Source organism: Rhinatrema bivittatum, chromosome 17, assembly GCF_901001135.1.
Source record: "Rhinatrema bivittatum chromosome 17, aRhiBiv1.1, whole genome shotgun sequence".
Lineage (NCBI taxonomy): Eukaryota > Metazoa > Chordata > Amphibia > Gymnophiona > Rhinatrematidae > Rhinatrema > Rhinatrema bivittatum.
In genome coordinates, this window is record NC_042631.1 from 3,467,164 (window position 1) to 3,492,113 (window position 24,950).

The 24,950-nt window shown below is 37.4% G+C and overlaps 1 long non-coding RNA gene across 6 annotated transcripts in view; it reads left to right on the forward strand.

Moving 5' to 3' along the window:
- Positions 1 to 24,950, forward strand: part of LOC115079525 — a 79,317-nt gene that overhangs the window by 17,981 nt on the left and 36,386 nt on the right. For 2 of the 6 annotated variants that reach the window (XR_003853306.1, XR_003853310.1), the window contains exon 4: positions 14,243 to 14,595. The exons of 2 other annotated variants lie outside the window; for them this stretch is intronic. This is a non-coding gene — a long non-coding RNA (uncharacterized LOC115079525). Of the gene's footprint in view, positions 1 to 7,131; positions 7,191 to 14,242; positions 14,596 to 21,847; positions 22,192 to 24,950 lie in introns of those variants that run through there. 2 more of the 6 variants (XR_003853309.1, XR_003853311.1) reach the window with 2 other exon arrangements.

Genomic DNA, 24,950 nt, shown 5'->3' on the forward strand with positions numbered 1-24,950 from the left:
AGAAGGAAAACTGAGAGCAAACAGTACAGGAAAAAAATGTTCTCTGCTTCACGTTTATTCAGAAAACTCTAAACCCTGTAACAGGGTTTCTACGTTCCATCTAATTGAAACCAGGATTTATTTTGTATTTTTCCTCTCTATAATAAACTTATTAATTCATTTTCCATAACAAATTTAAAGATCAATCTGAAGCAAAACCAAGACGACTGCTTTAGACAATTATATATTCGGTCAAACATGACTTATGGAAGGGTAAAAAATGAACAGCCCCCCTCCTCTGAAATATTACACATTTATCAAGAGGAAGTCTTCTGTCTTTAAATGACACAATCTGCTTTAACAAGTTTTTCTAGCTATTTTACTGAGAGGTACATCTAGAATTTATTAGGAACCTACAGCTGCGAGCAACAATGCAGAAACATGCAGTCAAAAAATTAGCAAAAGATGCCCCTAAAAACCTTACTTTTTGTCACCTCATTTCCCATCCTTTCAGCCAGTTTGCCAAAGTTTTAGCAGAGGAATGCACAACTGAGAAAGTACGACCAACATTTTCCCTATTAATTCACATCCCAGTTACACCCAAAAAACGCTGATCACATGCAGCTCATTTCAAACAAATCCATCATCATTGTTTTCAAGATTACATCATGAGACTGCTTTTCTTTGTGACTTTTTTTTTAATCCGTTTTTACATTGTCAGCAAACAAAACTTATTAAAAAAAATAACATTTTAGTTATGTTTTCTCCTCTTTCTTAATGTTTTGAAAACAATGTAATCTGTATTTGCAATTTTCTGCAATTGTTTCCAACACATGATATGCAGCACAAACAAGTTTAGAAATGCATTTTAACTCGGATGGAGCTTGGAACTTTTTCGCAGGTGCATCTGAGCAGTCTCCATGTAATGAATCCTACTGTCCTTCTGCAAGATGGCCTGGTTCTGTCTTACCCTATCCTGAGCTGCTGCCCCCACCCAAATTTATATAAGTGATATGATAGCAAGACTTTTTGTATGCATAACATTATCATCCTTTTAAATCTTAGCATTTCCTAATTAATAATTTTAAGCCGATCTTAAACTAAATTTGTTTGGTAGAGCTAATAAAAATGTCTTACACACAGATACCAATTTGCATATAGTACTAGCACCACAATAATCTTTAACATGAATTTTGGGGATTTTTTTCATGTAAGACTTTGGAATGTTAAATATTTTTCCAGGCCAAATTTCTATTAGGCTTAACACAAGTGGTAAAATCTTAGCATTCACTTGCAGGAATATATTGACCTGCAAATAAATAAATACTTAGCTTTTTTTATTGGAGCAAAGCAGCATCTCTCTTATTTTTAACGAAGGTCAGAAAATCCAGGCACTGAGGTCTCTGCTCAGCACCTTTGTTCCTAACAGAGTAGCATTCAGCATAATTACTCCTAAGTAACTCTCTGAACTTTGGAAAGAAGCTGATATGATGGTGAAGACAACAGCAGATTCATTTTTTGTTCCTTTAAAAACTGTCGCATTATCAACTTTGAACTAACCTTAAGTGCATTTTCTGGTGAGATTTATTATTTTATTTTATTTTTTTTTTAATTATGTAGGATTATAAGAAGTAAATTTTAAGCCTTCATTCTTCCGAGAGCCCATGCAAGCAAGAGAGAGACATCTATAAATGAAAATAACATAAAAATGCATTTGTTGTCCCTATTTAGACTTTTTGCTTTCGTGTTTCACTAAGTACTTTTACTTTCTACAGAGAATAAGACTGTACCTTCAGATTACTCTCGATTCCTGCTTTCAGTCTGCCTTGATTGTAATGTTAATTATTCTCTTTTCTAGCGCAGGGCTTTACTTTTCTTCTCAGCTCACTGAGCAATATATAAATAAAATGTTGAAGCTGACAGAAAGTATCTTTAATGTGGTTTTCTAGATAAAAAGATTTTTAAATATGATCTTTATATTCTTTATTAATACCTTTTTAGTTTAAATCCTAGCAACATCAATAACTGAACTGATCAGCCCATTCTTTCTATATTTCTGATATGAAAAAACGGTCCTGTTCATCATCACTGTCCTGTTTGTTTCCTGAATTGTATCTCGAGAGGAAATGATTTATATGAATCCTTTTTATTAGAAAACAGTATGTTTGACTGCAGAGCAGGGGAGTCAGATCTTTCCCTCTGGAATGTCATTTTCCGTATTTTCATCCTTAATAAGGAGTAATAAGTCTAACTTTACCTCCCTTTCTAACAGGAACTTTCCCTGTAAAACGCACAAGAGATTAAATGCTGGCGTGCAGGTTTTTGCAACACTTGTCTGAGAATTTGATTGGACAAATTTTCCTCCCTCTTTACTCTGATTTGAAAAGAAATGCTTCTCGCTGATGCCACAAACATTGTATGGATTTGTTGAGATCCTAGAATGCACATTGTACTTTAGTATTTTTTTGGAAGCTTTGTGCACTCTCTCAGGAAACTCTTAATTAAATTAGGACTGTTTGCATTCCCTGTCCTACACCCCGAATCCTAAGTGTCACTTACCCAGATATATTCTAGATGTAGTTAGCATGTCCGGTAAATAAGTATGAATATGCCCCAAGTACATTCATGTTACAGTAAACGATTCCTACAAAAAAAGGGACCTTTGTGCCATTTTACGGAAAATTGATTTACATCTCATTAACATCATGAAAGAAAATGCAAGTCCATACTGGGCCTAACTGCTTAATATTTATTTGGCCATCACCCCTCCCCCTCATTTCCCTGCTGCAGGAGCTGCCAGTTAGTAGCAGGACCCCAGAGGGGTGAGCGCTCTGCACAACAGAAGCAGACGGGGATTCTTCTCGCGGTCCAGAACTTTACCGCTATTTGAGTTCTCTTCGTGTGTGTGTGTGTGTGTGTCTGCCAGCCTCAGGTGAAGATCAGTGTGGCTCTCTCCAGCTCCTACCACAGGCACTGGATTTCTGTTTGGTTCATAATTTGTAATGGACCAGTGAAAACTCGTTATAATTCAACCACATCACTATCTCTTACTTAGCAATTTGAACTTTTTCACTGGGGGACTGGTGATAGCCTAAGCCCAGATTCTGAATGAAGCTGGTAAAAACCGTTCCATGTTTCTTTTCATCTCACATCTTAGTAGAAGGTTTGGAGAAATGAAACAGATTTCGATTTATCTGCACTGTCTAATGCTTTCGAAAACAGAAGATTTGGTGGTGCCAAGCTGGCAGTTTTGGCTCTGACAGTACTTTCTCCTGTGCACTTTGCCTGGAACATTTTTTTCACACAGCATCTTTTAACGCCTAGTAAATAAGAGATCTGACGTTTCCTCCCATGTTTAGACATGGATAGCACTTTGTATGTTTCCCCATTTAAATGCAAAAACATCAGTAAGCATCCCTCGCTTTTCTTATTGCTTCTGAAGGAAGAATGTGGACCTCCCAGCATTTTCACTTTTTAAACTTACACTTTTCCCGAATTCCTTCCAGTTTCTGTGTAATGCAGAACAAACAAGTTGCAGGTGATACTTTTTTATTGGACTAAGTTAATTTATCTAGGACTAGCTTTCAAGAAATGTATTGTGATTCCAATAGAAAGAGGTTTCACCTACAGCTTGCTTGTTGACCCTTACTTCTACATATTCAAGTGGACTAGCAAGGCAACCACAATATTTTGTATAATTACAGAAAATCCATTGCTTTTCATTTCAACAGACCTTCCTGATTCTCACCAACCATACACTGCCCTTATTCTCCCTTTCACAGTGCCAGAGTTGATATTAATATACATAAAGTTAAATAGTACTTATATTTACCTTTTCCCCAGAGAATTCAGGTCTCCTGGACACAGTTCCTGCAAGGAGTGTTTCTCGTTCTGTGTGATCAGAGCAACCTGTGCCTGTGCTGACCCTCTATAGTACAAAACATTGCATCTTGTGCCACACTGTGAACAAACGGAAGAGATGCAGAGTGTCCCAGCTTTCTTTTTAGGCTTTCTATGCCCAAAGCCCACAGAGAGTTTATCAGGAACTAGCTGCACTAATTATCCTACATGTACACATTAATTCCAAAAATTGTAATATACCCCTTCCTCTAAAATAGAATCTCAATCACGTTTTAGGTCTATGGCATTGAATTCCTCAGATTACAAGAAATGATCTACTCCTGAAATGTGCAATATTTCTAAAGTAGTAATGTGGACCCTGTGTACAGTAGAAAAAGTTATTTTTAATAGCTCCTATGAAATATATGAACTCTGGACACAGTTTTATAATGGTGAGAGTGCCTCCAATTACATCACATGAATGGGATGTGATTAATTCAAATGTCAGAAATGACTTCTCAGTTTGATAGCCATGTACATGACTGTTTGAGAAGCCCATTTCTAAATGTGGCTTTTAAATGAACATGGTTCAAGAATGAAGGCCTAACAGAAATTCAGTGAGCAAACTGAGGGGGAGCTAATGAGATGTAGGAGCAGATGAAGGGAGAGGTTCACAAACTCTGCTATACGGATGAGAAAACAGGAGCCAAGCTGTGTAGTGAGAGTACAGATTTTGAAGTCCATGCGGGTTTTAATGAGAATCGAAAGAATTTGGTGGTAGAGCACTGGAAAATCCCATAAAGGATGATAAGAGTTGGGAGTCAGTAAAAGTTAGTGAGAAATTTGGAGGCCAATGAGATGGGAGGTTGGGAAATGTGTCCTGAGGTAAATCTGAAAAAGGACTGGAGCAACAGGAGAATGAGAGAGCAGACTGCTGATAGTATCCCATGAGCTGGGAATCTTTCCCTCCAATCTTAATCTAACGATAACTACAGACTCTATTTATACCTTATCTCCATACTAAAAACCGCAGCTAAACCTTATACCGTTTTCTATTGTTTCTCATCTAAAACACAGACATGGAAGCAAGTATTGCTTTAGCATGCGCTGTCTGCAAAATATCTTAAACGTACAAGTTGTAAAACTCTAGACGTGCTAAAATGAAAGAAATGACATGAAACTGAAACATAAGCAAACAATAAATGTTTTTTGTGCACCCCCTAGAAATCCATGCTGCTGCGTCAGAGCTGTCATTGTCAAAGTACCTTTGTGATGTCCTTAAGCACTAAGGGCCAGATATACTGATGCTTTCCTCCCATTTATGAAAGCAGCTCAGACCGTGCACTCTCTGGGTGCTTTTATCACTGTATCCTGAATCTCAGCCGGTGCCTACAAAACTTTTCGGGACAATTTTCCAAGCTATTTTGAAAATTCACTCCCTCAGTATGGCTGAAAGCGCACATGGCCGCCTTTTAGTCCCGTTAAAGGGAGGCACGCCTGGGGCATGTTTTATGAGTGAGATTGGAAAATAATGCGCAGGGAAACTGAGCTGCAGGAACCCGTGGCAAACTTCAAAGGAAAAGGGCATCTGCCAAGTCTGAAGGTAAAAGGGACCTCTGGATTTTGTCCCACCTTATATAGTACTTCATAACAATTTATTTAATGATTATTTACAATAAATAAAGATATACAGCCCCACATATTATGTATAAAGGGGATGGAACGGCTCCCATATGAGGAAAGGCTGAAGAGGTTAGGGCTATTCAGCTTGGAGAAGAGACGGCTGAGGGGGGATATGATAGAGGTCTTTAAGATCATGAGAGGTCTAGAACGGGTAGATGTGAATCGGTTATTTACACTTTTGAATAATAGAAGGACTAGGGGGCACTCCAGGAAGTTAGCAAGTAGCTCGTTTAAAACAAATTGGAGAAAATTATTTTGCACTCAACACACAATTAAGCTCTGGAATTCATTGCCAGAGGATGTGGTTAAGGTAGTTGGTGTAGCTGGGTTTAAAAAAAAAAGGTTTGGACATGTTCCTGGAGGAAAAGTCCATAAACTGCTAATAGTCAAGTTGACTTAGGAAATAGTCACTGCTTATTTCCAGAATTAGTAGCATGGGATTTATTTACTGTGTGTGTACGTGCCAGGTACTCGTGTCCACTGTTGGAAACAGGATGCTGGGCTTGATGGACTCGTGGTCTGATCCAGTATGGCATGTTCTTAGGAATGCCTCTCTGGTATACAGGCTCTGCACATACCTTTTTACTTGCTTATCAAGCAGGATGTTTTATAAAACCCCAGGTCTGCAGGTAAAACACTGCTTTTAATTGCCCTCCCTATATATGATAGAAGAATACATAGCTGGTGTCTGTTAGATGGCCAGGTTTATGGTCACTGCTTGTTAATTATGGAATCCATTCCTCTAACTCATAATTGCTATGAACAAAACCTTTGTCTAAAAGAAAACCATTGTGAAACGGTGCATATTATAACAAGTACTGCTGAAAATGTTTTAGACTTCACCTCGTGGGGGTCATTTTGTAACCTGGCGCATAAAATAGTCTGCAAATACGCATGCAAGTGTTAACAATTTTCAAAACAAACCTACATGTATAAGTCAGTTTAGAAAATTATCCCACCAACTCTACCCATACAAGTTACAGCTGCTATATTGTCCACAGACATTTTTCTTGAAAATTTACACACATACAAGTACATTTTCAAAGGAATTCCTCGCATAAAATTAGCATATATGCAATTTATACTTGGATTATACTTGGATGCAAGTTATTTTATAAATGGGCATGCGTATTTTTGACTTTGTGCGCACATTTACATGCGCAAAACAGCGGTGGTCTGGGGTGTTCTGAGGCGGGGCTAAGAGGAACTCGTGGAAGATGCCGTTTAATAAGAGATTTACATGAATATATTAGACAACTTATTTGCAGAATTTTACACTTGCTAATTATCTAGCACAATTGATATCAGATTCATCTGTTGCTGGGTGGGAGGTCTGGGTGATTTCAATTCCATATTCATTTTTTTAAATATTCCTACTTTCATGTACAAATCAGGATTTTACGCAGACAAGTTCTATATGCGCTTATGTTTATAAAACAGGTAGAAAAAATGCATACATTGCTGAGATTTGTGCGTAATGAAACATGCATTTTGTAACATGTGAGAGCCAGCTATGTGCAGGTTATAAAATACTAATATTAGGTCTCCGTGCGCCCGTATACACGTGCATGTGCGGCCATTTGGAGTTGTTTGAAAGCCATGCTCATAGTTTTTAAAATTCAAACGTAGGTGCAGAAGTGCAAACCCCCTCCCCAGCTTGCCCTCAGGAGCAGCTCCACTCAATCCAGGTAAAGTTACATGCATTTATCATGTTTGCATGTATGTCTTCTTGTATATCAAGTGGGTGATTTTATAAAAGGCCATGTCTATGTGTAAAACACAGTTTTACCTATAAAAGTTATTTCCCTAGGCAGTGAATGTTTGATGTCATAGCAACACTTAGCATTAAGCAGTTACATCAATAACTGAATGCATTAGCCGGCCGCAGCGATATGATGGCAGAAAAAGACCGGATGGCCTATCTAGTCTGCCAAACTAATTTAGCTTTACGTTTCCCATTATTCCCTTGGAGATCCTCTGTAATTTATCCCAGGCTTTCTTGCATTCAGATAGCAGTATTGTCGCCACCACCTCTCCTGGGAGGCTGTTGCATGCATCCACTGCCCTCTCTATAAAGAAATATTTCCTAGGATTACTCCTCAGCCAGGAACCCTATTCTACAGGCTCACCTCCTGTGCATGGAAACCTTTAAAATATTTAAACATCTCTCGTTTATATCCTTAAGTCTGTCCCAAAATCCACTGACCATTTTAGTAGCCACCCTCTGGACCAACTCCATCTGATTTTATATCCTTTTATTTATTAAAACAAATATTAATCGCAAATTACAGACTCTGTTCTAAGCGGTGTATAATACACATCACTCTATACAAGTTCATCCCTAACGTTCACACTGCCAAAGAGCTCCCAAAATTGTTTCCAATAATTTATTAAAGCATTTGGAAGGTGGGGTCTCCAGAACTGTACACAGTCTCACCAGGGACCTATACAGGGGCAATATCGCCTCCCTTTTTCTGCTGACCATTCCTCTCCCTATGCAGCCAAGCAGCTTTCTGGCTTTCACCGTCACTTTATCCACCTATTTGGCCACCTTAAGATCTTCAGACATGAAGACACAGACACTGCATTCTTCTTTGGTGCTTAGAAGAATTTCCCTCTCCCTTGGATTTTTGTAACCTAAATGCATTAATCTGCATTTTTAGCTTTAAATCCCTAGACTATGCCTCGAGCTTCTCTAGATCTCTCCTCGTGTTTTCCACACCTTCCTGGTGGTTTACCCTGTTGCAGATTTTGGTATCATTGGCAAAAAAGCAAACCTTTCCTGACGAGCCTTCTGCTATGTTGCTCATGAAAATATTGAAAAGAGCTGGTGCACCACTGATTCCTGAGGCTTCCCGTCCTCAGAGTAAACTCCATTTACCACTACCCTGTGTCGCCTCCCACCTAGGCAGTCACTCTAGATCCCATACCAAGGGCACTCAGTTTATTTATAAGTCGTTTATGTGGAACTGAAATCCAAGTACTCTACATCTAGCGCTCTATCCTTTATCTGACGGTCAAAGAAATTGATCAGATTTGACATCTGGTAAAATCATGCTGCCTTGGATCTTGCAATCCACAGGATTCTAGAAAGCGCTCTAGCCTCTGTATTAGTAGCAAATCCATTAACTTGCTCACCACAGAGGTCAGACCAACCGGCCTGTAGTTCCCAGCCTCCTCCCATGTTTGACTTAGAACCACATCTGCCCTAGAACTACTCCCGATTGAAAAGGTCAGCTGGTGGAGCTGTCAGGACTTCCTTAATACCATTCAACCCCATCACCTTATCTACTTTAAGTTTAGTTAAGCTCCTAACCAATATAATTTTCTGAAAATCGATTTGAGGTTTACCTGGCTTTCAATCTTATTTGTTTGTTTTATGTGATCTTGCTCCTGAACACCGAACAGAAATATTTAAGCAATTTTGCTTTTTCCTCATGAGCCTCTGCATATTTTTATCTTTCAGTTCTGAATCTCTCAATGCCACTTTTGCACTTCCTTCTATCACTAACATTTAAAAATGTCTTGACACCCTTCCATTTTACTGCATCTGCATTCGAATGCCATTTGAATTTTTGCATTCCTGACTGCTTTCCCAACTTCTCTTAGCTTTTCCAGATATTGCCTCCTGTCTTCCTCTTTCTGCGATCTTTTGAAGTTTATGAATGCGAACCTTTTCTCCCTTACTTTTTCAGCTATTTCTTTAGAAAACCATAGCAACCACTTTTTCCTCCTAAAGATAATTGCGCTTATCTTCTCTTTAATTTTGCCCACTTCTCTTCTGCTTCCCTTAGGATTATCCCATCCAGTTAACGATGACTCCCCCTCCATTTTCCTGAAATCTAGGACTCTTGCCTTTGAATGAACCTTCATCTCCTGTGCTCTAATTCTGAGCCACACCCATCCGGGCATGGGCTGAGATGTCATTGACTTAATGTTCTACAACAAACTATAATAATTAAATGAAGATAAACTGCATTGTGAAGGCATAAACATCAATTTCATAAACTTAACAAGCATTTGATAAGCTCATAATACAGTACTACTGGCACCTGAGAAGAACTAAAAAGCTTGAATACCAAAAAGACAATTATAATAAATCATCAAAAATAATACCAATACAAACTGGGCTAAATTAAAGAATATGAACATCTCGGTAGTTGGATAACAGAAGATGAAAAATGCTTGTCAAACAGAATTTTTGCCAAAAAATACTTTTGGGGCTATAAATTTCTTAGGAGGGATTTAAATTTTAAAGCTAAAGAAAAGTTTACTTCTCAGTGGTAGGATATGGAAGTTAAGAATAGACTTATAGTAAGAAATCATCAAGGAAATACATTCAATTAAATTCTGAAGCTTAGCCAGAAAGACACGCATGATGGCAGGCGGAAGGGCCCTGGCAGAAGGAAGGCCTGGCCTAAAAGAAAACGAGATTTGCTGATCACAAATTTAGGAGCCTGGTGGCAAATTTAGTTAGAGGGTGTTTGAGATGGTGGAAGAAACGATAACTTCAGAGAAGGAAGAGATTGCATACATTTTTTATTATTGGAGGGCAGAAGAGAGAAAGAAAAGCAGAAAGTCTGTGACATTAAAAATGGCCAAGATCTGGAAACATGGGAAACGCCAAGAGAGCTAGCACAGGATGAAGATGATGAAATGCAACAGCTGATTTAACATTTGACATTGGGGGGTAATTGAGTAAATAATATTTCTTCCCCAAATGAATCCTAATGAAATGGAAAGTTCATGAGTTTTACACAAGATGCGACTGTAAATATGAAAGATATTTAGACTCAGACGTCATGGGCTCTTTAACAAAATCAAGTTGATGTTGCTCCTGTTTTCAGCCAGGTCGTGTCATACTCCATATTTATTCCAGAAATAAATATGGACACTTGCTCCCAGAGATAGACACAGCTGCAAGACGAGGAGTGCCAGGGAACAGTTTCTTGTGCTTTGCTGCATGTTAAGGCTCAAGAGTGTTTAACCTTATTCCTGGTTTGTAAGAATGCATAAGGCAGACCTATGGGAAAAAATGTGCAAGGCTCTTCTTCAGGTACCTCTACAGCCCAGGCTACTGACAGCTGCTTCAAGCCCATGGGCAAACAAAATATTTCGGTTCCCAAAAATGTAAGGTGTTTTTTTTGGGGGGGGCATACACAAGTGCCCTAGTTGCTCCATGTGTCTGCAGAGGTAACATTCCTAAAAATATTAAGCACGATGTTGCAAACTCAAGTGTCATGATGAGATTTCCCCTAGTTGTGATTTTTTTTTATTTTTTAACTCCCCTCTATTCCAATACGTCCAATCCTTTCTGTCCAATTCCAGTCCTGTTGGTTACTCTGTGATATATATCACCCAGTGATAAGATGCTGCATCATTGCTGCAAGCTTAATTGGATACAAAAATATCCTTTGTTATAGATAGATATAGTCCCATGCCTCTATAACAAAGGATATTTTTTTATCCAATTAAGCTTGCAGCAGTGATGCAGCATCTTATCACTGTGTGATAGATTAATATATATATATATATATATATTACTCTTTTGTTGGTCTTTAATCACAGAGTGACCAACAGGACAGGAATTCTATCCTCTTGCTGGTCTTTAGACCCTTAACTAGTAAAGACCTCAACGCAGAGCTACTTATTCATCTTTACAAACATAAATTCCTGGTGTAGTAATACATTCTACACATGCAGATATTCACTCACATTGCCATTTGAATGCTGGGGAAAGGAAGAAACCATTTTACACAGTGTGCACTGGGAAGCTCTGGATCTAATTCAGACCCAGAATGTCCGAGGGTTCTGGCGAATCTTATCAGAATTCAATAAAATTCAAAGGCAACTGAGCAACATCTTTGCTAATCTGTTAATCTTGGGTGTGATCTTTGCTAATCTGTTAATCTTGGGTGTGATGGTGAATGGTCTCCATTCCTCCATCAGACCCAGCTGAGTCTCTCTTCTCCTGCCGGTTCCATTCTCTTATTTACTATCAGTTTCTCATCATGGACTCTTGCCAATTCTGCTTTACTTACAGGGGATACCCTAGTCTTTGTAGTTTTTGAAAGAACAAAACAACTGATTTGCATTTGCCCATTCCACTCCACTCATGAATTTATAGCCTTTCTATGATATTTCCCCTCGGCTGTCTCTTAAGCTCTTTAACCTTCCCTTCCATCTCCTGTTTCTCAGAGGTTTTCCTCTTTTTTTATAGAGAGGGCACTATGGATAACTGCATAGCAGAGGATGTGAGAGTCCATCATATTTTGCTTTTATTTGAATGAAAAAGTCTACAGATTGATAAATCTCATTATGCAGGTGTGATCACTGCATATACTGTCATTTTAGTCTTGGTTACAATGTTTACAGTGCAGTTTGCGGTTGGACCAGGGACTAGAATGACAGGAAGAGATGTAGACCAGAAATGAAGTAGATTTTCCTGAGATATCTTTGCAAATATATTGTGATGTTATGTTTTCTTTGTTCTGATCAGTTTAGATTGTTTAATTATTTTGTAATTTTTTGAGCACCAATAAAACAAAGGGCTCCTGAGAACCTCCTACCAGAAGATCACTGGTTCAATTCCTAAAAAATGATAGAAACCTGTGTTCTCTTGTACAACGTGAACCTGAGGGATCCATTACCCAGACCAAGCTTATCATTTTAATATCTTTGAAAACTGTGCTTTAAGGCCAAAGGTTCAGAACTGGAAACATATGGCCCAGTGGTATATAAATTATGTCTGACTATCCCAAATATGACCACACTATAAATCAGAGAATAAGATTGCTATTGGTGACAGGCTTGGCCATAAAAGGCAAGTAATCAAATATCTATTTATAGAACTTAACCACAATATCAAATAAATTGGATTCAGATCCAACCCATCCAAAACCAGTTGATCTCAGAAGTTCAGGCTAATGAGTACAAATTATTTATCAGGTTTGTAGTCGGGCCATCAGATATCCAATTTTATACAACTGGTTTATATAAATACTAAAATCAAATGACCTGGCCTAAATACATTTTACCTTGGTGCTAGGAGTGAAGTACAATGGACTGAGATGTTTCAGCCGTTCTAAATCTTTTTTGCTGTTAGCTAAAGTATGCAAACAAAATCTCTAGGACCTGTCCTTCAGATCTAAGACCTCCATCCATATATTTTTATATTATAATTTGTAAAATGCATAGCAGATGTACGCCGTTCTGTAACAAGATACAGACAGGGTAACTTTTAAAAGCAAATGCCATAGTTAAATCAGTGCTTTCTAAACACTCATCACCCCATATGTAGATAGGTAGGGCTTCTGTGCATTCCTGGAGCAAGGGCACGTTTGCACTTTCCTGCATAATTTTGCTTTTTCCAAAGTATACACACAATATTTCTTGGAAAAACCACCCACAGCTTAGCAGGTATAAATGTGTGCGGTTACCTTTTGTGCGATAATATTCAAAAGGAAAGTACAAGTGTGCTTTTCCTCTGAAAATTAGTATAAAATCTGCAGGTAAAAAAGCTTCCAACATCCACTGCACAAATGGGGGTAGGTATGGAACTACCCCCAGAGTGGGCAGTCCCTATTTACAGTCTGGTCAAGGCAACCTTCGAGACCTGCTGGATTATTCTTACTGCGGTCTCAGAGGATATTGAAATATCTATGGTGAAAGAATTTCATAAGAAAATAACTTTCTGTTGTAGCTTTCAACTCAGTTGGCTGAAAGGCCACGTGTGGTCTTCCATGGGTCCCATCTAGACCATCTATTACTGCCTTCTTAAAACCAAAATGTCTCTACTTTAGAGCTACTGTCTTTGTGTCAGATCGGAGTCCCATATCGATATTTGCACAAGCTTTAACAAGTTATAAAGGGCTTTTCTATAAATTCTTGCCTACAGCCAAAATAATGCAAAATTTATATTTTTAAAAAAATGCACAGAGAAAAGTGTAATTTTTGCAAAAATGTTTAGTTTTAAGTGGTGAAAATCTCTTAAAGCTCTGGAAACCCCAAAATAATTGTGTATGCACTGTTCTGCAGTTTTTGGTTTAAAGTTAGGCTTTTAAGTGCCTTTTTTTTTTTTTCCATTTAAATCTTCCATTTTTCTAAACTAAATTGCATTCAAGAAGCTCCTGGTTTTATAATTTATGAAAGATTTGCTGAGCTTTAATCAATCTCCTTTTTGTATGTGAGAGAGGTAGATGAGCCACATGCACATTACCTGTAGATACATGGAAGACAGCACAGCACAACTCAAATAAGACTTTCCTGTAGGACAGGCAGTGAGATTGCACTTTAGACTGGGTTCCAGACCGAAAAGTCTGTCATGATCCCTTGGCCAAAAAAACTTGTTTGTCCAGCTCTGTCCCTTAGTCTTTTTTTGTTTAATGCTGTCTGTTAATTAAAATATTTCATATAGCAGCAGCTGATAGATCAGGTGAAAGAGTTAATAGATTTTATCATCAAAAGTATCAATCATGCTTGAACATTTCAAGGTTAAAATGTGAAACTGTAGTCCCCTGATCTCCAAAAGCATTCAATGGGCAATAATTGTGTTTCCATGATAAGACCACACAGGTCAACAATTTCCTAATGTCCGGGTCATGTTCTCCATATGTACGTGCATTCACTGATAAAAGATATAGATATAGATATATATCTATATATATAATAAAACTTGAATTTGTGTTTGATAAATGGAGTATGTGAATCCTAAAAGTTGCACATTTGTTTTGTATTGCAGGTTCAGTTTGTTAGACTCTCCTGCTGACTTCTTAGAATCACCTGTGCCAAATCTCTCGGTCACTCTCTTTCTCGCTCTCTATAAAGAATCATTTTGTTGAAGAAGAAAGTAACAGACATTTTATATTGTCCTCTGCTAATTTCTGCCTTCCTATAACCAAGTTCATTGCTATTTGGAGCACAAGTTGCTCTGCTCTTTAACATGAAACTGTTTGGAGTATAGATTTGCATTTTATTCAATCCTGAAACCCAAGAGAACTCAAGGTTAGAAAAAACAGACTTCCTACAGGACACTTTTATGCACAATGTGCCTGATTTTTCAAAAGCATTTACACAGGTAAAACTGCAAGTGGGCTTTTGAAAATAGCAAAAATATCTGCCATTGAATTGTTCATGGGATTTATTCATTAAGTGCACTTTACGCGTATAAATGGCTTTTGAAAATTGCTACAATAGTATGCACATCTTCTTTGAAAATTTACCAGTAAAAGTTAAACATTTTGCTTCTCACACACATGTGTGAAATGGAGTGACTGACAGTTCTTAAGGAATATTAAACTACACATAATGGGGCAGATTTTAAAAGCCCTACGCGCACCGAGCCTATTTTGCATAGGCCCGGTGACACGCACACGTCCCGGGGCTTGAAAAAAGGGGTGGGATGCGGGTGGGGCCAGAGGTCTTTGCTAGGCCGGGGGATCGCGTACCGGCACTTGGCGTGCATGTTATAAAATCAGGCGTAGATTTGTGCGCGCCGGGTTGCACACACAAATCTACACCCGCGCGTAGGTACTAAAATCTGGCCCAATATTTGTGTTAGGTTAAAAAGTATTTCTCGAGCAGAATTAAAAAAAAAAAACAAAACAAAAAAACCCAAACAACAAACAAAAAAACCCCCTCTTAATTCTACCTTGGAGAAAAAATGATGCATTTAAAATGAACCCTTCAGGTGTTCAGACTGCATTACCTGAAGCCTTTACTGATAATCTCCAGTCTAAGGAGCAACATTATGGCCACAGTCTGCAAGGTTTGAAAAAGAAATAAAAAAAAGATTTAATTTGTGCGATGGATATTGATAATGGTAAAATCAGTCAATCTAATTCCAATCAGCATTACAAAATTCTCAAACTAATATTTAGTGAGTTATTTTCAACTCAAAAGGTCCCTTCTACAGCTATAACACAAAATGGACAGCTGATAATAGAAATACCATCATATTGCCACTGCTATTATTTACGTTGTCCAAGCATAAATGGCTATATATATTTAATCATCAGGCCAAATAAGTCTATGAAAGTGATTTTTTTTTTGTTTTTTTCAAATTGCAATGAAACTTCTGTGCAATGAATTGTTACTTATGTGCTTGCAGAAATGGCAGTTATTGCAATTTGAAAAAAGAACAAAAATACTTTTTCACAGACTTACTTTGGATGCATAATTATATAGCCTTTTACACTTGGGTAGAGTGCACAGTGCTAGTGGCAATATATGGTGATGCTGCTATTATGAATTGTCCAATGAGTGGCACAAATGTAGGAAGTTCCTTTTAAATATTGTAATTTAATCCTACTTAAAGTGGTTCTTTTTTTTTTCAAATTTTATTTTAAACTCTACAATATTATATATATACTGAAATATTTATATTTGCGTATATGCGGTAATTGGCAGTTTAAGATGATGGGCTGTGCTTGTGCCGCATTCTGGGATATAAATGGGGAGAAACTAATGGCAGTCAGTATGCTGAAAGGATTAAATTCAGCAAGATTCCTGAGCTGCTTCAATGGCCTTTCTCATGGCGCAGCAGTGGGGAAGATGTACTCCTGTATCTGACGCTTTTCAGCCAATAGAGGCCATAAGGAGCAATGACTTTTGACTGTTAAATAGCCTTGCACCTCAATTCTTTCACAAAGTATCACAAAACTGTTTTGCATTTATCCACAAGTCACTAATGTACATGCAATGCAGCGTAGACGTGTATATATCGTATGCCATATTAGTTGTGGTATGCTAAGACTCCATCTTGAACAACTACAATCACATAATTAGTCTAACCATTGGTAAATACAGTTCTAACTAGGATTAGACACACAGCTATACATCTTTAATGCTATATCTATTTTAGGGAGATATATATATATATATATATATATATATATATATATATATATACAGGGAAAGGGAGAGTTGATATTTCCTGTGGTGATAAATCTTTAAAAAAAACATTTAGAAAAATATTCCTATAGTGTGATAACAATACATCAGTTGATTTAAGTATCACTATAGATTTTTGCATCTATAACACATAAATCCAAATATAAAGGAGCTGCCTATTCTCTCCCTAAATTAGAAAACTGAAAATATTTAAACAAAATCTGCCACCTCTTCTTTGTGCCTCCTTTCTGACTAACTTTGACCCTGTCGTGCCACTTTGATGTTAATAGAGAGGTGGGCAAGCATGGCCAAGTCCCGAGTCCTGGCTTTAGGCATTCAGGACAAGTAAAATAAATAAGTACTTGAAATGGTTTCCCTTATGTGGAGCAAATGGATATTCAAGGCCAGATGATATAGATATTTATTTATTTGTATTTATAAGCCAGCAGTACCGAAGTCCAAGGCAATGAACAACAAAAACAGAGAGAATAAAAGATCAAAAGTCTGGCAAAAGAAAATCAGGACACTCAACTTAACAGTCTCTTAATCTAGCCTAGCTCAGTAAGTCTTTATCATCAATTTGTCCTGATGCTATGCCAATATGGTCCTTTTTTTTTTTTTTTTGTAAATTATTGCAAATAATATATACAAGTATGTCCAGGAGTAACTTCAATATTCAAATATCTATGCAAAATAAAGATATCTTTCCCTATAGCGTACAAGCTTAGTAAGTATAAAACATGCTGCACAATATTTAGTAGAAATTATTTCAGATGTATTTGTTTGCCATTACCAATGTTTATAATGTTTATTTTGAAACTGCAACTTTTAAAAAAATCTTTGTGCCCTTTGAGATAAAAAAAATAATATATACCCCCATTCTTCAAAAATTCAGGATGAGTACTACATGTTGAAAAAAATATCAATAATCCTGTAAGACAAAGCGAGGACATTAAGTAAATAAACTTGAGCTTAATAGGGAAGGAAAGCCTTATTAGTCTAGAACAGAACCCATCCTAGCCAAAGGCCCTTGAACAATAGTTACAGAGTAAACACATTTGTTTTTAATTTGTAGTATAAGACAAAAATATATTTTACATACAATAATTTAGCAGTGCTAACATTTTTAACTTTCTTGCTAATGCCCTAATTGTGATCCAAAACATTAGTTTAAGGTATAGACCTGACTATTTAGGAAGTTCGCATTTAGAGAAAAGAATTATATGTAGATTTTGATTTTGCAACCTGAAATTTGTATTGTATTTAATTTTAGCTGCTACAGGAGTATTTAAAATAATCATAGTCTGTATTTTATACATATTTTCTAAGTAAGTTGCATGTCAACCAGAAATATGCATTTATTCTGTTGACTATGTAGTAAAAAGAAAATAGATATATCTATATCTACATAAAATTAGATAGAATCACTGTTCAAATAAATACTGATAGCATATTTGTAGTCTTAAGATCTTCAGACAGAGTTTGATAAACTGTGTACTGTCCATATATGAATAAATAGCATTTACAACATTTCAAATACAAAAACTGTACAATTTTCTATTAATGTGTTCTATTTAAAATACCATATATTAAAGTAAATATATTTTCAGACCAGTGGTAGATTGGGGTTGCAAAGAATTTACAATTTTTAGAATCAAATTGTTTGGTTACCAGCTGGGCTTCTCAAATTGGGTTTAGGGCCTTCCTAATGAAAAAAAGACTTGTTAAACTTGATTTAGAAACTAAAGTAATAATAACCTGAACTGCTTCTTTTAAATTTATAGAATTGGGACCCTGTAAATTAGCAGTTTTGTAACTTATTACTCTTATTTTGCAAAAGCTGAAAAATAACTGGTTGCAATTATTTCAGAAATGATGAAGAACTGCATTGAACTGCATTTGCAGAAAGAACTATAAACCCTACCTGTCAGTCCTGCTCAGAAATCTTATACTAGAAGAAGGAACGGTGCCCTGCACTGAAAGTTTAAGGCCCAAATAAATTAGTGCAAACAGAAAAATGTCTTGATTTAATTCAGCAATAAAGTTTGATTCAGTTAGGACAACTATTCAGTTTAAATGTTTCATAAAAAATATTTTATTATATATTAATCAATATGACTAAATAGGTATAAACCTTAGGACAAAATGTTTCACTTAGAGTACATAATTACCTGAATTCTCATTATTTACTAAATAATAAGGACTGGAATTTTTATGCTATATTTCTCACAAACAAAAAAACCCAAACAATTTGTATGTGTCTATTTATATATAGTAATAAATATTTTTTATACATAAAGTATGTTGTTTATTATTTTTTGAGTTGCTAAGAAGATCTGACAGATCTTACATAGCTTCCAAAGATGAGAAAATAAATACAAAAATATTTGAAACTTAAACAGCACAGATAAATATTCTAAATAGAAAATTGTCTTGCACTTGCCTCCTAGTTAAGGTCCCTATTTTGATAGGTTTAGAATTATCCAGATTTTATTTTTTTTTTAAGAGGTTCATTCAGAAAATAAAGTAGTAGGATGAAGTTAAAGAATATTCTTTCAGTTGCTTATTTATTTAGTTGGGAGTTTTTTAAAGGTGATTTTTTTGATAACTATCGGATATTAGGAAGGTTCTCATTAGTATGAAGCTCCTTGAGGGCTGTTTCCTGTTTTCTCTCATCCTCACAAGAGAACTGATTCAGACATGGCACGTTCCTGTTTTTTCTGCTTTACTTTGCAGCTTGCATACTTTCTAGAACATATAACGCATGATGTACATGTTCTGCTCTACCTTAATTTGTAGAAAGATCTCATTGTTATTCAAGGATTTGTGTTTAAATATTATGTCAATTTCAGAAATAGTTTGAACTTTTCAGTTTACTAATTAAGCAGATTTGAATTCCTGTAATTACTATATTTGATAATATATATTCATCTATGTATCTTATCAAAATACATTTTAATTTCTTTTCTTTAAAATGTATATTTTGCAGATTACATACATAGAGGTATGCAGAAGCATTGTATAATTCATTAATCTGTTTCTCCATAAATTGTATATATAATTGTCTTCCCATGTATTCTGTAGTTCTTATTCACCGTTTTGCCTTCCAATTATTTCCACTCCTTAATGATTTGGATATTTATATTTGCATTCTGTATAGTCAGTACTGTATACATTAAATTGTGGTCTTACAGATACAAATTTTGTGTAACACGTATTACAAGACATCAGAAACTTGCAACATTTTACAATTTAGCTATGTCTGACTGCGCGTGAGAAGAAATCACTTTACCTTTATTAGATCGTCTGCTAATTCATGTTTACCTCATCTGAAAGAAAACACTTTTTTTCAAGGTTAGATTTCAGCGCAGCAATATCAGCTACCTTTAAAGCAGTTACCCCTCTAATCAGGGTTAGGCTTATTTATTCCAGGAATGGCAGACAGAACATGGGGCTGGCGCTCTTATCTACTCTTAATTTCTGTAGTTTTTAATTTCCTTGCTTTCTTTCCTTTTCATTTTTTTGTAAATACTCCCAGAATTGGCTAGTAGTGTTTATAATAACTTAAACGTGCAGGTGAAAGTGGTTTCATTGTTGTTCATGTTCGTAGCACAATCAGTTTTTAAAGTTTTGTTTTGAGCTTCCTCCTTATAAATGAAAATGAGAGAATCTAGGCCTCTTCCTCCTGAGGGGTCTTGGAGCTGGGAGTAGGCAGCTTTCTTCAGAATCTTTCTAGTGCTTCTGCCGCTGGATTTGGGTTGCAAACCAGTAAACTTCTGAACAGCGAGGTGCCAGGGAAATGGATGGTAAATATCTGACAGCCCCTGTGCATCCTATCCCAAGGAAACTCCATTCTGCTTTGTAGCAGATTAGTTTTAGAAACTGCCAGCTTTCACTTTCTCTAATCGCCTCTATACTCTTTCTTTCAAAGTGTAGCTGATAGACAGGTGTTGCTTACCTTTTTATCCTTGTGGCTCATTTTCATGGGCCTTTCATCTTAATACTAGATACTAATATATCTATATTCCGCTATCGAGGGGCGTGTGTTTTGTCAAAGTGAGAGGTATAAAACAAGCCTTCTTACAACTGAATTCTTATCCTATGAAGTACATCACGTGATTACATCACGTGATTACATCATTCTGCTGTAATCACGTTTTGGGCCTAGCAAAATGTGACCTCATTCTCATCCTCTGATTATAGTGTCCTGTCCTCACAAGTTGCTGCCTTCTTAATACGTCTGAGCAGAAGCAGCAAGTGATTTTGACTAGGCTAAGAGACTACATCAATGTAGTCTCTGTATAATTCATCATATCCTTTATTTTTAAAACCTGTCGCTGACTCCCCTTGGGTTACAGGACACGGCTGCTTTGTGGCTGAAACAATGTGGTTTCTTCCTGAAACTCTGTGTCTTTCTTCTCGCTGGCCAGGAAAAGTTTTAAAATTGTGCTTTTGTTCTGCAGGGATCATGGCAAAACCTTTAAAAAGAAGCTATAAACCCTAGTTACTGCAGCCAGAGGTAGGAAATGGATACTCTGCATTGAAACTTTCTCCAGACTCTGCAGCAAAGGACTTCCTTTTGCAGAGCGGATGTTACTTGCACAGGGTTTTTGTATCGGGTCTTGGCCACCCTGCTGTTTACTAACTCTCTCTTCTCCAGGTAAATATCACAGGCTTCCTGGTTCGGACAGATTCATTCAGTCCTTTGGTAAATCTGTGACTGTTGTAGCTCCTTTGTGAATATCAACGTGCCGGAGCTGAGTGGCTGGGAAAGCTTGCACCACTTAGCCTAGCTTCTCTTTCTGAAGGAGACGTGAGCATCAGGAGCCGAGCTGCAGCTGCCACCAGACAGCCAAGCTCCTTTTAGGGGGAGACTTGAACTATGACCCCTCCTTCCCTCCCCTAACTTGCATCTTTAAAAAACATTTTCTCACCAGGTCTTAAAGGCAAAACGGACCTCTGTTTACTTTTTGTGCTCTAGGGATTTCAGAGGGCAGGGGGTGCATCAGCTTTATTCAGGTTGTACTTACTGATATTAAACTTGGCAGCTACGGAGCCAGGGGGAAATGGGGGGGGGGGGGGGGGAGGGGGAAAAAGCCTTCTTGAGCAGATACAAAAACATTTTGCTTAGTTTGAGAGGGAACATGGTGGAATACTGAGATTAGTATTACTTTTCAGAGGTGGCATACATAATCGTCCCACCACTTTATTGTCTGAGGCCTTAAGGTTTCAAAGGGGGAAAGGCCCTTTATTAACTGTAAATTGCCCCCAATGTGTGTTCTGACTGAAGAGTGCATGCAGTTCCCGAGTACGGAAGCAGCTGTAGAAAGGGGGGGTTGCTATCTGTATGCTGTTTTCATAAAGAATAATTAACAGAAGTAGAAGAGCGCTTTTACCAACAACTTTCTCCGTACTGATTTCTATAACCTCTGCTTTTCGTTGTGTGCTGATTCAGCCAACTAGAACAGCTGGAGAGAGAGAGAGAAAGAGAAAAGATGCAGTGGCATAAAACAGAGCAACAGCGAGAAAGACAGACAGATGCAGAAAGCTCAAAGAGAGAGAGCTCCATCTGAGCCCCTGCCCTGATTGAAAGACCACCTTCTAAGAGAGAGATTATTTTCCTGCCTGAGAACTAACGACCAAGAGAAACTTCCTGCAAGCCCAGTTCATGATTTACGTGCAGTGAAGTTTTTGACATCAGCACCTGTTGCCATGGCTAAGTCACAAATTCATTGTCAGAACTTCGCTTCTGGATCAAAAAGGAAGGCAAAGAGAGAGGCAGTGGGAAAACATCTTTTGCTTAAGCACAGACATCTGGAACATTTAAAAATGGCCTGAGTTTTTCAGAATTTTATTCTCTTAAAAAAAAAAAAGAATTCTGAAAAAGTGAGGAAAGCTCGTTCAGGTTGTCTTAACAGTGAAAGAGCAGGGCTGCTTTCCTCTGGCGTAAGCATTGATAGAAAGATCCCCTGTGCCGTGATCTAACTCACTAAAGTCCCCCAGTGCTGTCATCATTCATTTGGGGCTCTCTTCATCTGAATTCAGGACTGCAGCAAGATGTGTTCAAGTTACACAGCTTAGAGTCTGTTTCTCAGATAAAGGCAAATCTTTTTAAACAAACTTTTCGATCACTGCCTCGTGTAATATTTATTTGCTTCATTCTAATATGAGAGGTGGAACAATGGTACAGGGCATCCCTCCTGGCCCGAGATAATGCTGCAGAGGGAGGGAGGGAAACAGGCTCGCAGGAGGAAGAGAGACTGAATTTAAAACATGGGAGAGAGAATCTAGATGGAGGGGGAGAGCAAAAAAAAATGTAAAACTAAAAAATGTTAAATAGGTCAAGTAAATATATGGACGACAAAAGGTAAAGAGCAGGGAAACCTTTAGGGGAAACCTGTGTTTTCCCTGTGTCCTAAAGAGTTTGGCTTGCACACAAAAGTATCCTAAATGTTTTTTCACCCCTATTATTGTGCATAAGCTTCATTATCCTTTCCTGGATAGGCCAAGTTGCTTTCCTGATTTCACCAACATCTGGAATTGGGTGAAGGAAATGTGCTGTGTAGGCTTCAGCCAGGATTTCAAGGCAAACTAGGAGAACAAGGATAAATAGAAATGTTTCATTTATTGTACCAAAAATCACTTTTATGTTTGTTGGACAATAGTAAAAAAAAAAAAAAAAAGTGCTTATACAGGAATTAGAGAAGGTTCTTATGCTGATGTCAAAAGGAAAGAACAAAAACAGATCTCATGAATATTGCACGTTTGGCAGAAAATCTGCAGTCTGGTTCAGCAAGAGCTGGTTTTCCTGGAGGCTGAGTGTATGCTCAAAAACTGCCCTGTAGGATTGCGGGCCATTATCGTAGTAGTCTTCTGTGCCAGTATATGGGTATAGGAATGGAATTAATAGCAGATATCCATTATCACCTACAAATATACAAGAGAGACACATCACACACAAGGATCATTATTCACACACACCCAGAGGTACTCCACCCTGACAATCCTGGCCACATCAAGGCAGCACCCACTAAGCTTGCTCAGCACATTCATCACCAGGTGTGTGTGGGTTAGAGGCGGACTATATGTGTGCATTCCTGTGTATCCATACTGCCATGGATGTGTGCAGTTTCATTAGCTGAGAGGTGTATGTGTGCTTTCATAGCAAGCAAATGTGAGAAAAAGCTGTGAATATAAGGAAAATTAGGTTCATAATAGGATAAGAAATTATATGAATATTATATATATTAATGTAGTCATTGGGCTAGGCCAAAGCAATTTTTAAAAAGCAAGCACCATGATCCCTACTAAAAATAGTACTGGATTTTCTACAGCAGACTTTAGCAAATGTTTAAAAACAGAGTATGCTAAACTGATGGAGTAACAGAAGCACATTTGATACAAGAGTGAAAAAGATTTTTTTTTTTTAAAGGTGTCAACGTTGTTTCACTGGTATAGGAGCAGTTTGGCTGCAGTAGTGCTCTAGCCTCAAGAAGGAATAAATGTTTTCATGCCTCGGTGCTTGCAGAAGTATTTAGGTGAATCTGTATTTGCAAACAGGTTTGGAGGCAGAGTTTAGGGTGTTGATAAAGCCCCTGGGCGGCCAAAAAAACGCTTTTCTTTCTCATATCTGCTTTCTATGACGGTTATTCTGATATTCACCTTCCAGAGACCAAAACTGGTTTAGGTGAGCCCAGCCCATACATACTGTGGATTTTAATCTGAAGAACATAAAGGCAATTCTATGAATCAAAAAGCTTTGTTTCTCATCTAGATTTCAATATAATACCTGCAGAAGTACCATTTTAGAAAGAAAAGTTGACTTTTGGGTAGGAAATAATCAGACCTGGCAGGCAACTTTTACCTGTAGCATCATGCGTCCTAGAATAGATGCTAATTGTGAGCTGCAAGAGACAGGGTTGAGTTAATCAGCGCTACATTGTCTGTGTTCCCCTGCCTCCAACTCTTTCACTTAAATAATTGAACTTTTTAATTCCTTGAATCCAAGATTTAAATATTGATTCGATACAAAAACACCACAAATAATTTTGGATGTTGCATTTCAAATATGGCAGCTCGTCCATTCCTTCAGTTCTCCAAATCTCTGGCCATGTCCCTCCCCGTGCAGAAATTACAGAAAGTAAGATCCCCTTGACAGAAAGAGAAGGATGCACTTAGGAAATGAGGAGGCCGAGGTAGCAGGCCACCCCCAATTCCAAGTGCCACTGATGAGGGAGAGAAAACCACTCCAGCATGAAATGTGCTATTACTGCATGAAGGAGAGTTGGGAATAATAGTATTTGTCTGTGTAATGTGGACAGGAATAGCCAGAGAATCTGCATGGGTCAATTGGAGTTTCTCATCTATGATATAGTACTTTGTAAGTGCAGGTATCAATTTAATTCTCAGCATTATCAATGATTTAATAAATACATTAAAAAGTATTTGCTACCTTAAAATGTGAAGTACTTTACTGGATATTAAAAATAGCATTAAAAGCACGTGTATGTCATTCCTGCTTCAAGGATTTAAAGTTCGGATGTTCACAGAAATATTGC